This window comes from Coloeus monedula, assembly GCF_965178545.1.
Source record: "Coloeus monedula genome assembly, contig: HAP1_SCAFFOLD_68, whole genome shotgun sequence".
NCBI classification, from domain to species: Eukaryota; Metazoa; Chordata; class Aves; order Passeriformes; family Corvidae; genus Coloeus; species Coloeus monedula.
This window is the reverse complement of record NW_028120823.1, coordinates 263,096-278,762: the sequence shown is the minus strand read 5'-3', so window position 1 is coordinate 278,762 and position 15,667 is coordinate 263,096. Positions and strand designations below refer to the sequence as shown.

General features: G+C 49.2%; 1 pseudogene across 1 annotated transcript in view; it reads right to left on the bottom strand.

Moving 5' to 3' along the window:
• Window positions 1-14,879, bottom strand: part of LOC309585555 (epidermal growth factor receptor kinase substrate 8-like protein 2) — a 101,098-nt pseudogene extending 86,219 nt beyond the window's left edge. The window contains exon 1 of the transcript in view: window positions 14,874-14,879. The product of the transcript in view is annotated as an epidermal growth factor receptor kinase substrate 8-like protein 2 (transcript). The remainder of the gene's footprint in view (window positions 1-14,873) is intronic.
• Between the last annotated feature and the right edge of the window lie 788 nt (window positions 14,880-15,667).

The following is a 15,667-nucleotide window of genomic DNA, read 5'->3' as shown; positions in this document are numbered from 1 at the left end:
CATCTGCCACACAGCCCAGGGTCAACGTCAGCATCACGAGTGCTGCGCAGGCACGAGGGCACTGCAGGAAACAAACTGCGACCAAAAAACCCAGGGCCATTACAATACATCGATGCACAGCTGGAAGAATTAATGTCAAGCAGACAACGGCATTGCAGACGTCCCCTAATAACGAAGGCTTGAATCTGCTGTCTCAGTAAAACTCTCTAAACGAGGTTTGTGTGCAGCTTATGGGGAGTTTCTGAAAGAAATATAAATATAGGCCATCATTCTGCAAAGCTTCACAAACCCAAACCCTTGCATTCAGGTGCCATCTCTCGGACTTTGCTGCAAAATCAAGGCCATTCACGTTAAAAGCACAGACAAGAACATCTGCTCAAACTGATGTGTTTTAACTGTATTAGTTAATTATCCAGACAACTCTTCTTATGTCATGGAAATGCAGTTTGAACACTGGCAGATAAATGCTCTTGCATTAAAAAGGGAGAAATCAGTATTTGCTGTTGGATGTAAGCAGCCATTAGAAGAAACAGTCCCACCTTTCACCCAAGCATACCTTCTCCCCATCTTCAGCACATTATGCAGTCCTTCTGTGTATCCGTGTGTGGGATCTCAGGACTCATATCCATATACCGAGAACTGGCATGTCATCATCATCCTGGAGAATGATTTCAGTTCATTAAGTGCTGCTAGGAAAAAGATATAATTCCTCTCACCAAAAGCCTCAACAGGCTACAAAGGAAGAGTACAAGGAAAAGTTAACTTCTGTCTTCATTATATGTATGCCCTTTCCTCATGCATAAAGCAGGAGCAACACAGAACTTCTATACATATAAAGAAGTTCTATAGATAGATAGATTATATACTTCAGTACATATATGTACGTAGATAGATATAGATCTATGTATTATTATGTACATACTTCAGGTCTGGTTAAAGCACAGCGGCGAGCAGAGGGGGTCTGTGGTGCTTTCATTCCGTGAGAGAAGAAAACCGTACCTCCTGCAGAAGGCAAACTGTCCGTGCAGACTGCAGAAGGCACTCAACAAACAATTTTGGTTTGTCACTCAAGTGCTTGGTTAATGATTCACCCTGAACAACCAGGCAAGGAAGAAGCGAGCTTGTTCTCCTTCAGTGCACTGGCTGCATTAAGAAGAAAGAGCTCAATGTGGAGCCAGTGCAAGAGAGAAACTTCCCACCTGCACTGCTGCAGGAAACTCTTCCCAGGAGTATGAACTGGGATTATGTATCACAACAGCAGGTATGGCTGGAACTATGGAACCAACCCAGCCACACACGGACCTTGTGATATATTTTTCATTAGCAGAACCCAGATCCTTTACGCAGTAGTTGCCTCCCAAATGTGGAAACTGCAAGATAAAAAGCACATTTGGGTGACTTCTTGATGGGTGACTGCAGAGCCACAGGCTCATCTCAGATCTCCCACAGACCCAGCCTTGGAGTGCCTGCAAATTCCTTTTTTCCTCTTATGCTTCTGAATGGTTAAAGGCAGCGTGGCGAGCCATTTTACAGGGGATTTCAAGAAAATGACACGCTTGATGTTTACATGTTTTTGCCCATGAGACAACTTTGATATGCCTTGTGAAACACATGCTTTCACAGAAATCTGAGGAGGAAAACGACATCACCAAGAACAGTAAAATCTTGTTCTGTTTGGAACAGACAATTTTAACAAGACTGTTTTAACGGGAATAGCATTTGGTAGATATTTTTAAATGTTGGCAGCAGGTTTTGCTAGACAAAATTTTATGATATCATTCCTTGGATAGATTGCTAATCTGCAAAAACCCATCATTTGAGACCCATTCTAACATTACAGAAGTCCCTTGATTTCCATGTACACAAGGTCAGGCCATTTATGAGTGTAAAGTGTCCCCAGTACTTAATTTTTCCAGGTGACACCCGGTGCCACTTGGCTGTTTGAAAGACAATTTGAGCCAGTACACTTCCACATAGGACTGCACAGAATGGCCATGTTCTTCTTCCCTTCTAAGAGTTGCATAAGCAGATATAAATGTTTCTGTGTTCAATAACTAAAATTAAGATTCCCTTTGCTTGTAGCCTCCTTCGAGAATGTCACTATTCTGTTTGAGAAACCACATCCTGCTCTGCATCCTATGTGGATTCATTCTGTCAATCCAGGGAGATCAAGTTCAGCAGCCTCCCCAGGACTGCTGATAATCTCCTGAAAGTCCACAGTAAACATTTCTTTACACACTGGATCAGATCTGATGAACTATACAACTTCACACCAGCCAGGAAAGTGTGTGGGACTGACTTTTTAACCAATGCAGACGTGGGGGTACACTTACAGGCCAACTATAATTTTCCCTAGAGAATGCTGAGCATATATTTTTTCCACTCAGAGCTATTGTTCCATGTTTTCCCAGGACTTCAGAGTATGTCCAGCAGTGACTGGAACCCCCATGCAGTAAACCCACTCAGGCTTACCAGGAAGCTTCTGTGGGAGCCTCAAGTTTCGGTGCAGCTCAGAAGCTGCACGCGCCTAAAGCATCTCCACGGGAACACGAAGCTTCCCTCGTGCATTTCATTTCTTTATCCGAAATATTCTTCCCACTCAGCCACAACCTAGAAAGGAAAAAAAAGGAAAAGAAGGAAGATCAATTAATTTTGACATAAGGAGTCTTGACTATCCCAACACACTGCAAGGTGAAAAAACATCCCTGCCCCTCTAACAAATCCCCCTGATACTGTCTCCATCAAGTATCAATTATTTAAACGCTGTATTAAGGAGAGTAAAGACACAATGCTTGGAATTCTCAACAACGGCTCAGCTTGGTTACTCCAAGCACTTTCCCACCTGGGGAGCTGAGCAGTTCCAGATTTAAACACCACATTTAATACAAATCTGACAGCAATTTGATTTGATTTGGCTGCCAGCATCGGAGCTGCTTCCACACAGACACACGAGGCTGCTCCGAGCTGCCATTTCATCGGCGCCTGGGGACAGGAACAGCACCCGCACCGGCCACCTGGCTCAGCCCGGGCTCCATCCAGCACCCACCGAGAGCCGCTGCGAGCTGAAATCCTCCCGGCCCCTCCTGCCGGGGAAAGCCTGCCTCCGGCTCCGGCTGTCCCCAGCTCTCACCTCCCGGGGAAAGCCTGCCTCCGGCTCCGGCTGCCCCCAGCTCCCACCTCCCGGGGAAAGCCTGCCTCCGGCTCCGGCTGCCCCCAGCTCTCACCTCCCGGGGAAAGCCTGCCTCCGGCTCCGGCTGCCCCCAGCTCCCACCTCCCGGGGAAAGCCTGCCTCCGGCTCCGGCTGCCCCCAGCTCCCACCTCCCGGGGAAAGCCTGCCTCCGGTTCCGGCTGCCCCCAGCTCCCACCTCCCGGGGAAAGCCTGCCTCCGGCTCCGGCTGCCCCCAGCTCCCACCTCCCGGGGAAAGCCTGCCTCCGGCTCCGGCTGCCCCCAGCTCTCACCTCCCGGGGAAAGCCTGCCTCCGGCTCCGGCTGCCCCCAGCTCTCACCTCCCGGCAAACAGCAGCTCCATCCTTGGTGGCCGCTCCCGGCTGCGGGCAGCCGCCGCCCTTCGGGCAAGCCGATGGCTCGGGCAGCTCCGGTGCCCGCTCTTCCTCGATGCTTTTGCGTTTTCCTGCAGCTCCCCGGGCCGGAGGGAGCGGGGGGCGGCGGCGGCGCGGGGGGGGGGGGAACGAGAGCCCGGCACGGCACCGCGGGGCGCGGGGACCTCTCGTGGGAGAGGCGCGGCGCGCGCGGCACGGAGGTGTCCCCGCCGATGCCTGCTGGCCGGCGCCCACGCGCCTCCCGCCCGCCCCCGACGCCGCTGACCCCACAGCCCGCAGCAGCCCCAGGTGTGAGCGGCCAGGATGAGGAGGGGGCGGCTCCTGCCAGAGGCCGCTCTCCGAGGGTTCCCCGGGCACAGCTGTGCAGGGAGCTGCTGGTCCAGAGGGGCAATGGGGGCATCCCGAGTGTCCCTCCAGGGACAATGGTCGGAGCATCCGGCAGGAGCTGGGGAGCAGCCGGAGGCACCTGGGCACAGAGCACTGCTCCCAGAAAATGCCCAGGGAAAACCCCTCGTGCCAAGGGGCAGCACCTGAGCAGGCAGGGCAGCATGTGGGGTCCCAGGGAAACATTCCACTTTCCCCTTTCATCTTGGCAGCCCTTCCCCAGTGCCCCCCCCCCCCCCCCCCAAAAAAAGGGGGGGTTATGAGGAGAAAAGGGCTTTAAACGGAGGAAAAAAAAACTTCCTTTTCTGTAATTGTCTGTGTTTAAATTGAGGGGGAATCCCCTTCCTCTGCAATTTTAAGGGTATCACTTGAAGGAAACCCTGTCTTTTCCATTCTCTCAGGGGTATCACTTGACAGGGAAACCCCATTTTCCATTATTCTCCAGTTTAAATAGAAGGGGAAAACCTTGACAATGCTATTTTATTGATTGGAATTGAGCATAACTCCCCCATTTTCATCATCCCAAGGTTTAAATTGAGGGGAAAGCCCCGTTGTCCCTCCTTTATAAGGGTTTGAATTAAGGAGAAATCCCCCTTTTTCCATCACTGGAGAGACCTGAAGTAAGGAAAACCCCTCTTTTTCCAGTATTTTAGGGGATTCAGAGGAGAGAACCCATTTATTGCTATGGCATCTATTTAAGTAGAGACAAACACTCCCTAGTCTCTCATTTTAAGGGGTTCAATTGAAGGAAGCTCCCCCTTTTTCAGCATTTTAAGAATTTCAATCTGTACTTCAGGGCACTTCTAGCTGGGTACTGGCACCTAATCTCTCACAAGGGAGCGAGCCCAGCACTCACAAAACCTTCCTGCTGCCAGAGAGCCCCTTATTTTTTCAGTTTTATTTATAATGAATACATCCCTAATTAGAGACCCCAACAGGAGTTACACCATGTATATTATTACTATTCTTCTCCACCCTCCATAGTCCTGTGACTCAATAGCCACCAATGAACAATTACAGAACTTCACAAGGAATCATGCAACTCATCTGTCTACGCTGCCAAAACAAGAAGCTTTTTTAGCCTTTCAGTGGATGCAGCTGTAGTAAAACAGAAGGCATCTACAGAGCCCTTTAGTCACCTGGAATTTAAGGCAGAGCAGCCAAACAGCTGCAGCTCCTCCCAGTGCTTTTATCCCTTCTGGTAAAATTGCCTCCTCCCTTTTCCCGGGCATTGTGGGAACGAGAGGCGGGCCCGGCCAGGGGTATATTAACCCCAGCCCTGGGTAAAAGAGGCCTATTCTTTCTGTGGGGTTAGTTGGTTGAGGGTGTCTTTTTATTTCCATGAAGGGGGGGGGGGGGTCATTCAGGTTTTCTCAGCTTTCTTTCAGCAGGTGCTTTTGGTATCTAAAGCAATAGAGGCTTTGAAGACACTGTGAAGAAGATAGCATTGAGTGCATAGTTCATGATTTTTGGATCGAGTGTTCAAGGTTGTTAAGGTGCTTGGTGCTTTTTGTATTTTTTTTTTCCTTTGCCTTGTTTTTCTTAGAAGCACTGCAATTTCCTGAAATTCCAGATTGTGTCAGTATTACACTCCAAATTTTTCAGCAGGTTCATTGTGCTGCAAGAGGGAGCTACCCTGGGTCAGAGATGACATTGGAGATGGAGGCTTCTGATAGGTAAGTTAAAGACTGCAAGTATGAGTGGGAGTGGGAGCAGGGTCCCAGTTAGTAGCTGACTTGTTGGGATTTGGCTTGTATGCCACTACACTGGTGCATTGATTTTGGTTTTCTTTGTCATAGCTGACTAAGAGGCCAACCTGGTGATCCCAGTGCCTTTGGAGATGGCTGAGGTGGACTCCTTTGCATCCAGTGTGGATTCACATCACCGGTCATCTGAAAGCTAAGTTGGGGGCTGGGGCCTGGAGAAGGGATGATAGCAGGATAGTGGGTTGGAAATTGCTGGGAGAGATTTAAAAAGTAGTGTAGGGGAAAGGGATGCTCTCCAAGGGCCTTCTTAGGTAAGCTAAAGGGAGTAGCCCTACTTTTGACTGCAACTGTAGGGTGTGCAGCGCAGAGCAGTTCCAGTGTGTGTTGTCTTGTCCGGTGTGTGTTCTGTGTCTTTGGCTTCCCTTGGATCAGATCTCTCTGCCTTTTACCCTTAAGGGGCTCATCATAAGCATTGGCCATCATCTCTAGCTTCTTGAACTTTTGTACTTCTCGGTAGGATGCCAATATCACTTGTTCTTTTACTAGTGGGCTTGGCCACATCTTGGAATCACATCTTGAAAGCATTGAGTCGGATCTCTTCTGAGGCCTTGTTCCCGGCTGTACTGCCATCCATCCTTTCCAGCTGTGAGCTGTAATGTCCTGGGGCTTGTAAGATTGTCAGGATATGGGAGCATTCTAAATGTGGCCTTGTGTCTCACAGCCATCTTGATCATTGTGACTGACAGTTCTTAGAACAGGTCACTGTTCCAGTCTTTTCTTCTGCTCCTTAGAGCCTCTTTCATCCACCATTGCCATACCATCAGTTGTCTCTTTTGGCGTCATCCCTGTCCTTGCCATTGTTCTTCTTGCCGAGAGCTTTTTTTTATCATCTTCATGTCACACTGCTTGTAGTATAATGTGTTGTTTGAGTTTGTGTCTAGCCTGGAATTGCTCTGCTCTGTAGAGTAGTCTTGGGGGGGGGGGGTTAGGTGGAGAAGAAAGGAGACTTTACAGGGAGCCTTTTGCTTTGCTCAGCCACCTGAGCCACGCCTCGGATGGAGTGACTGTGGCCAGTCTGTGTGGTGTTCAGTGGAGATGTGGGAGTGGTGCAGTGGTGTCTTGCAGTTTCATAGTAGTTTGTCCTAAGGCCCACTCTTGTGGGATCCTAGGCAGTTTGCTTTGAGGAATGAGAACTTGGGAAAGGCTAAGCTTTCCCTGTCTGTCTGGGTAACTTTGACAAATAATTCTTTTGCAGAGGGAGAGCATGTAAACCTGATATGAATGGAGGAGACCAGAGGAGCACAGCAGCGAGGTGGGTCAGTGCCTGAAGTCCAAGCTACGGCCTGACTTTGGGCTCTACGTTTACCTCACTGTTGGGATTTTCATTTTGAAGATGCGAAGCACTTGGCACAGCAGGGTATTGGCACCGGGGGGACCATGAGCTGGATGAGTATTGATTCCAGCACAGAACTGGATGCTACTGGAGTTGTTGTATTAGTGATGAAACTATAAGTAGCCTTTGATTTTTTTTTTTTGCGTTTTACAGGTGGTCTGCAGCATTCAAATCGCTACTCCAACGTGACAGACACCCTTGCAGAAAGAGGTCACAGTCGAGCACTTTCAGGTGGAACCTATCTCGGCAATGCAACCCTTTTGGACACTACATGGGCATGTGCCTTTCCATTTTGTTTTGCCCCTTCTCCCCTGGGAAGGTTGGTCATCATTCAGCTTTTCAGGGGTGGTGTTTCATTTTGGTTATGTTGCAGGGCTGTTCTTTGTCTTTATTTTTAGGAAGTGAACCTGGATATCAGCAGTCAAGGTCAAGTGAGTGAGGTAAGCAGTGACCAGTGGACGCAACCAGTTATTGCTCGGGTGCCAAATTCTGGGGCAGCTCAAAGCATGCATTGTCTGAGCATCCATTTGTGTGTTTTAGGTGGCCCACTTGTATTATGCCTACAGGGGCTGAACCCCCTCATGGACCAGCTGATGGAGCCAGTTTATCACCCTTGAGCTGCCAGTCCCTGTGAGCCTTCCAGAAGTATTACAGGGCTCTGCGATGAAGCCTGTACCTTTTCTGTTTGAAGGTGCCATCTGGGCAGCCTTTGGCAATGGCTGAGGAGTTGTGGCGAGTCGGGGAGGGAGGGAGGAGCGAGGGTCTCCTCAAGTTTCAGCAATGCCACATCACCTTGTCTCCCCTTAACCCAGGGATACCCTGCGACGTCGGCCTCGGAGTGCGGCCCCAGCGTGTGAGCCAAGGACCGGGGCGTTCTCAGGAGCCGGTGAGTAGTGGAATTGTTGGGTTTTGGCTGATGTGCTGCTGAGTTCAGGCACTGATGTTTGGTTTTCTTTATTGTAGTAGACTGAGAGAGAACAGCCCTCTGAGGGCAGGAACTTCCCAGATGATGAGGTGGCCTTGTTTTGCACCTGATGAGGATTTGCATCCCTGGATATCTGAGAGCTAAGTCGAGGGCTACACCTCAGGGAGGGGGATGAGAGTGGGGTGCTGGGTCAGGACTTGGTGGGAGGGATCTTTGAATTAGCTTTGGAGATGGGGATGTCCACGAGAGGGCCCCTTAGGCCACGTAAAGGCAAAGTCTCGCTGTTGATCACAATGCTGAGGTGTGCAGGGCAGAGCAGTCCCGGTGCGTGTTGTGTCACTTGTCTATTGTGTGTTCTGTGTCTCTATTGTGGGCATCTTGTCTCACATGTCTTTTGCCTTACCCCTTTGAGGGGCTTATCAGAAATGCTGGGCATCATCCTCAGCAGCTCCTTTGCGTTCCTTGGCCCGACGCTGGTACCCTTGAACCTTTCACTTGCAAGCTCGGACATGCATTGGAATTGCATCTCTCTTTAGCACTATTGAGTCAGACACCTTTTACAGTCTTGTTCTGAGCTGTATTGACAGCTGTGCACGGCAACGATCCCTTATAACAGATTAGGACTTGGGAGAATGTGAGGATAGGTAGAGGATTCCAACCGTACGATTCTCAGGCATCCATCTTTGCGGTTCTTGGCGTAAGTCCTTCTGTTAAGGTCTTTTTCTGCCAGAGTTCTTTGAGCCTCATCTAGGTCATGTCATTGGTAATTCTTCTTGCTGAGAGTTTCCTCTCCTTGTTGCATCCCCTTGTTTGTCATCTCCTGTGTCACAGGTGTCTGTGTGTTTGGCCTGGGGCTGCTTTGCCCTGCTACACAGTCTGGGTGTAGGTGTAATAGGATAAGTCCTAGGGACTTGACATTTGTAATGTAGGGATTAGTTGGACTCAAGATGGTATTTCTAGATTAACACAAAGTGTCTGGAGCTGCTAAGTTATGGTGCAGTACTTTGACTTTTGTCATCACTTTGTTTCAGATGCAGATGGATTGAATCTGTGGCAGAGTGCCCCATACCAGGTGAGGTGGTTCCCACAGGAAGGTCAGTCACCGTTTGTCTTTGCAGGGCAAGTGTAAATGGTGACTGTGTTACAGCTTTGTTCTTCATCTTTATTTGTAGGAAGTAATGCTGAAGATCAGTGGTCAAGGTCGATGGAGCGAGGTGAGCGGTGACTGGTGGCCAGAATGAGTTGTTACTGCTTGGGTATCAGTTTCTGGTGCAGCTCTAAGCATCCGTTTTTGTTTGTGCATTTTAGGTGGTCCACTGGGAAGGTGTCCCGGCCCTGGGATGCTGGAGGCCAGGTGGGTGCAAGCTTAAGCTATAGGTGTGGTGTACTTGAGTTGGAGTGGGGAGGCTGTGGTTTCAGTCTCTCAGCATGTTTTTTTGCTTTGCTTCTCTGCAGGTGCTGTTGCTGCCCTGGGCATGCCAAGGGACAGAGGCGAGCAGGTGAGTTGGCATTTAGGTGGGGCGACTGATAGGTGAGAGGTACGTGGCAGCATGCGAAGCGTGTCCCTTTTCGCTTTGCGGGTATCGTCCGGGCCACCTCCGGAGTCGGATGGAGATTTGAGGTGAGCCTGGGCCAGTGGTGCAGAGGGAGCCCAGCCCATGCATTTATTCTTCTGGAGGGCAATAGTCACAGTTTCTGTTTTGTTGTCTTAGGTACCACAAGTAGGTGCAGAGCCTAAGTTTGGAAACGGCCGGTGAGTGATGAGCCTCAGCAGTTATGAGGGAGAGAGGCATTGTGCAAGGGGTCACTTCTGGGACATGTCATCACAGTCTGAATTTTGTCATTATTCTCCATCTTTTGCAGCCGCCCAAGTGGGCTGTGGGCCATGTATTGATATCCACGGTGCTGAAGCGTTCTTTTCTGTTGAGGATGGATTTTGTCTGCTGGTCTTCAGAGAGCTAAGTGTGGGGACTTTTGGTTGGGAGAAGGCAAAAACCTTTGGAATCACAGGAGGCAATTTGAAGTTAGCTGAGAGGAGAGGGCTGTAGTGGACCAGGCCCCTTGGAGGTTAAGGGAGAAAGGGTTTCTCTTCAGCATCACTCGAGCCTTTGCCGGGCCGGGCAGTTCCAACCCATCTCCATGTTCTCGTGAGCTTTGCATCATTGGATTTTGAGTCTCGATGTCATTGTCCATCTTTTCACCTGAGGAGCCTGCCTTCGGGTCTGGCACGATTGCCACGGTCTAAAGTTTGCCTACTCTTTAGTGTAGCCACGCTTTTGAGCACTTTTGAGCATAGCAAGCACGTGGACATCTTGCATCTTGGCCATTTGTGGGTCGGTCATGTTTTGTGATGTCACTTCAGCCTTTGGCAGCAGAATCCTTCTCTAGGGATCCCTTTGTATCAGCTGGCAGTCGTTGCCTCCTTCTCTAGGCCTACTGCACTTCTTGAGCATCCTCTTACCAGCTTTGGCACTAACTTCTCATAAGGAGTTTACCTTTCACTGTCACGTACTACTGCCATAGAGCCTTCTTTCCTTTGGCGTCATCAGCCTCTGGCTCATCTTGCACTAGCAATCTTGGGTCCATCAGGTAAAACTGCTGGGCAGTTTCAGTTTGTGTCTATGTGATGTGGTCTGTGTCTCTTGTCTTCAGTGTCATAGGGCTTTGTGTTGTCTCAGTGCTTTACAGGCATTGTTATGGGCCATATTGGCAGCAGGAGCACTTGCATACTTTCCTGGATCGGGCTTATTCTGGCGTCTTTATGGTTTTGCTTTTTGAGACCAGAAGAAGTACACAAGGTGTTCCTATCCATCTTCCTTCTCAGTTTTGGTAGTATCTTTTTTTTCATGTGCCATTCCCTTGGACTTCTGTATGAAGTATACTAGACCCTCCTCACTGCAGTAGTTTTGTAGCTTCTGTCGCCTCAAAGCATCCTGGTCTCAAAAATTTATCTTCTGAAGCGTTATCTCAAGTCTTCATGTCATCTTTGCTTATATTTGATGCACTGTGTGTCCATGTGTCACTTATGCTTGGAGCTGCCCTGCCCTGGCACATTCAGTCCTGGCTAGTTTGAACAGTTTTAGAACTCTCCTCTCCTGTCTATGGGCTTTTGGGTAGAAAGTTTATGGGCCTGGTGTGGGGATAACTCCTAGCTGTCAGCTACTTGCAGACTGCCTCATGCTGTCTTGCAGGTCCCTAAGGCAAATTTTGATCCCTATGGTCACTGATGCTACCAATTTTCCCAGGATCTACTGTTCCACATCAAGGAGCAGCAGATGGAAGAAGATGTTAAAGCATCTTCTTTAGGGGGGAGTGTTTCTAGTAAGGGCTGCAGTCAGCGTGTAAGCTGAAGAAGGGGTGTCTGAGAGTGTGTCTGTCTGTGTGTGTTGACTGGCTCTAACCTTATATGTGTGTTGTTTTTTGCCTTTCAGGTTCTTCAGTTCATTTTAAAATTTAGAATACGAAGCACCCAGCTGGTCCTGCCCATGCTGTGGGGTCAGTCAGAGGGACACAGGGTTCCTCTTCTCCTTTGTGCTGGGATGAACTGCCTAGGGAATACCATTTCTGACAGCCCAGTCCTACCTGTGTCCTTTGGAAAAGGGCAGAGGTGAAGAGGCGACTGCCAGAGTTCCTTGGGGATGATGGAGTTGTGGTGTTTGGCTGTGCCCAGAGGGGCAGGTTGGGCATTATTTGTGTGTCTGAGGACTGGGGAGCCGAGCTCTCAGTGCATTCCCAGCTCTCCCAGGGGTGGGAGCAGGTGCAAGGCTGGGTGACAGCCTCTGATCGGGCTCGGGGCAGGCCCTGGCCCTGGCACAGACACGCTGGGGTGCTTTGGGGACACTTGGGGAGCAATGGGAGGAAAATGAGGGATGGTGCTGGGCGGAGCGATCGGCCTGCGCTCGTGTCAGCGCAGCCGTGCAGGGCACTGGGATCTGGGTAAAACACCAGCTCTCCTGGTGTTCAGGGATGCAAGGTCTGAGGGATTGGATTTACTTGGGCTTTCCAGGAACAAGGGGAAATGTGGTGCCAGAGCTGTGCCCTATCAGGTTGTGTTTCCCTTTGGGGACAGGGAGTCTCTGGGCTGAGGTGAGATTGCTGTGTGAGTGGCAGGGAACAGGGAGCTCAGAATTGCAGGCACTGATGGAATAATTGTCTTAGGTCTGTTTGGTTTGTGCTGGTGAAAACTGGGATTTGGGCTGGAGAGGTGCTCTTGGGAACAATGGATAGAGTACATTTGCTCCATGGATGTGTCAGGAAGGACAGAGAAGGGGAGTATTTATAACCTGTTCTCAGTATTTCATGCAAATTTGGGGTGGAGCAGCAATGCAGGTGGGTGGGTTTGGCCTGGGCCTGTCAGGACTAACCACAAAGAATCCAGCCAAGCCCCTGACCCCTCAAGGCATCTGTGAAACACTTCCACAGCAACCCAAGTCAGAAATCCAGTGATTAGGGAGGTAAAATTATAGGTAATTGCCTATGATCTGTGGGGAATTTCCTTTGGAATTATCAATCAAGGCAGGGCCTATCTTTCAGCTCTTTTCCTGGTGTGCAGTTTCCTCTCTGGTTTAAATGAGTTTGTGTGCTCCTGTTAACAAGCAGTGTGTTTTCACCCTGAAATTTGGGGTGATAGGCCTTCTTTGGGGTGATAGGCCTTCTTTAGCGTTTTTCCCACAACTGAATCATCCCTTCCATGAGTAGTCCATGTTGTTCTACACAGCTGCTTTGGCCGTGGGTCAGAGAGAGAGAAGGGAAATGACTTTTTAGGGCATTGAAATTTCTCCAGGCAGGAGTGGGAGGTCGTCTTGCCCCTCCCCAGAGCCCTGCAGGCGCATGGGAGTAGCTCAGTGCCAGCGCAGCTCTCTGAGCAATAACAACGCTTGGGAGGTTTGAGTGTTGATAGCAGCTCTCCTGTCTCCTGGTAGCAGTCCTAGGCGGAGGAGGGGAAAAAAGGAACTTGTGTTATTCATGGAAAACTTTCTGCTGTTTCTTGTGCAGTGTTTTAGATCTTTGTATGATTTACTATCCAGTGTCTGTAGGTAGAGAATGACTTATTGGAGGTAAAAATTGAGATAATCACTAATGGAAATGGTAGGGAAAACTTTTGAAGTGAACTTGAGGTGACCTGTAATGGAGAGCATGAAGATTTTGAAGTAAACTATAGCAATCAGTTGTGCACAGGTAGGGAAACCTTTGGGGGTAAAATACAAGGTCACCTCTAGGTGAGGGAATGAACACTTGTTGAGGTAAACTGAGTGAATCAGTTGTGGAAGTATTAGTAAATTCTGGGGGTGAAACTTGATGTAACCTCCATGGTAGAAAATAAATCAATCTTTTGAGGTAAAAAGGAAGTAATCAGTGTTGGAGAGGCAGGGAGATTGAGAGTAAACTTGAGTCTGTAGTGCAGAGAATGAACATACTGAAGTTAAATGGAGGTAGTAACTTGCAGACAGGGAAAAAATGTGGGGGTCAAGTCTGAGGTAATCTCTAGGGGAGACAACATTTTTGAGGTAAACTGAGGCAGTCACTAGGTGACAGGTTGGACAAGTTTTGGGGGGTAGAAATTCAAATGACCTGTTGGGCAGAGAATGGACATACTGAGGTGAATATCAGGTAATAAGTAGTGGACAAGTAGCAATAATTTTGGAGGTGAAAGCTGGGGTGATGTGTGGCAGGGAGAGCGTACATCCTGAGGTAAAGTGAGACAGTACTGGAAAGATAGTGAAATATTTCAGGGTAAAACTTGATGAAATCTCCAGGATAGAAAGAGAATATTTATAGGTCAAAAAGAGTAAATAGTTAGTGGGCAGGTAGGGAAAATACTGGGGGTAAAACCTGAGGTTATCTCTAGGGGGAGAGAATGAACATAGTGAGGTAAAAATCAGGCAATGACTAGTGAATGTTAGGGCAATTTTGGGGGGGTAAAACTGGAGCTAATCTCCAGAGTAGTGAATGAATACTTTCTTGTAAAAAAGAAGAAATCAGAAGTGCACAGACAGGGACAGCTTGGAGGGAAAATCTGAAGCAATCCCCAGGGAAGAGAATGAACAGCATGAGGTAAACTGAGGTAGTCACTTGCAGAGACACAGTGAAAATTTTGGGGATAGACACTGAGACATTCTGGAGGACAGAGAAAATTACTTTTTGGGGTAAAAATGGGATGATGGGTAGGGCAAAGCTTGTGGGAAAGACTTGAAATCATCTGTAGGAAAGAGCATGAGCATTTTGATGGAAAAATGAGATATTTATTCTTTGCTTCCCTTTGGGATAACTTAATCTGCACCCTTCCAGGAGCAATTCCTTGGCTTCTCCTGGAGAAAACCCCATGGCAGAGGCAGTGTGCAAAGGAGCCCAGAGCTGTGCTTGGAGCAGAGAGTGCTGAGAGCTGCGTGTGCCTCTGCTGCCCCAGGCTGGCAATATCCCCATGGAACAGACTGGGCAAATGGCATTAGAGGAAGCACAATCCCTTCCTGGAAGAGGTTTTCTCCTGTGCAGATCAGGCACAGGGCAGGAAGGGAACTTTGGAGGTCAGCTGCTTTCCCCCAGAAAGCATCACTCACACCAGCATGGATGACATGACCTGTGCCCACTGCTCACCATGCACCTGGCCAGAATCAAGAGCAAAGGTTGGTTTGGGTGTGAGCACTTGAAATAACTTTGAAAGAGAAGCAATCACCTTTTGCTGCTTCTTTCTTTCTTGCAGATGCTGGGATTGCCTCTGGGCACATGGGCTGAGCTCTCCCTGCAGGGAACTGTCAGCCCTGAATGCCTGTGCAATAACTGCAGCTGCCCAGGCAGACACAGGAAACTATTCCACACATGAAATTGCCATGACCCAAGGCACTCCTGGAGAGAGAGTGTAGAGAGTTACAGCACTGATCCTGCTCCCTGCTTTCCCAGTAGTGCACGAACATGATTTCAGCCTGATCCTGAGAGCTCCAAGGACAGTAACAACTGAGGTGCCACTGATGCTGCCACTTTTCTGATGGGCCTGGCCCAGAACCATAGCCCAGCAGGGGTCTGTGGGAGCAGTTCAGTTCCCCTTCCCTTCCTGCACTCTGGGCAGTTCCAGGAGCCATCTGATCCCTTTCCTAGGTTGCCACTACAGCCTAAGCTCCCCCCCCCCCACTGGGCCATGATGGCATCTGCGTTCCCAGAGCCAGCGAACGGCTCCGGCCCTTGCACCACTGCTGCACATCAGGCCGGGCTAGGGGAGCTGAAATAAAGCCTGGAACTCTCAAGGGTAAACTGGCACCACAACCACAAACCTCCCTCACTTGAGAGTAAAGAGGTGTCCCTGTATTTACACACATCCAGGAACAATACTCCTCTAGAGCAGGCGTGGATTTACTTTTTTATCAGTTGAACTGGCACTGCTGCCACCTGATGCCATTAAATTCTCCATCCCCACACTCCCTGGTTACCCTTGGCTGTGGGGTTTTTGCTGTCCCACAGTGAGTTAGGAGGGATCTCTGGCCAGCCTTGTTGCCCAAGAGCATTCAAAATCCTAATCCTCACTTCTCTGACTACTGAATACCTTAAACGCCACTCTGCGTTGTGCAAAAAAATGCCTTGGTCCCACTGGGAACTGCACATCTCTAACAGCTGTTATCAGTTATTCCAACTGAGTAAAATAATTATTAAGGAAAAGAGGAACCAGTTAAACCTAACAACTTTTGCCTGATATTTTCCTCAGGAATGA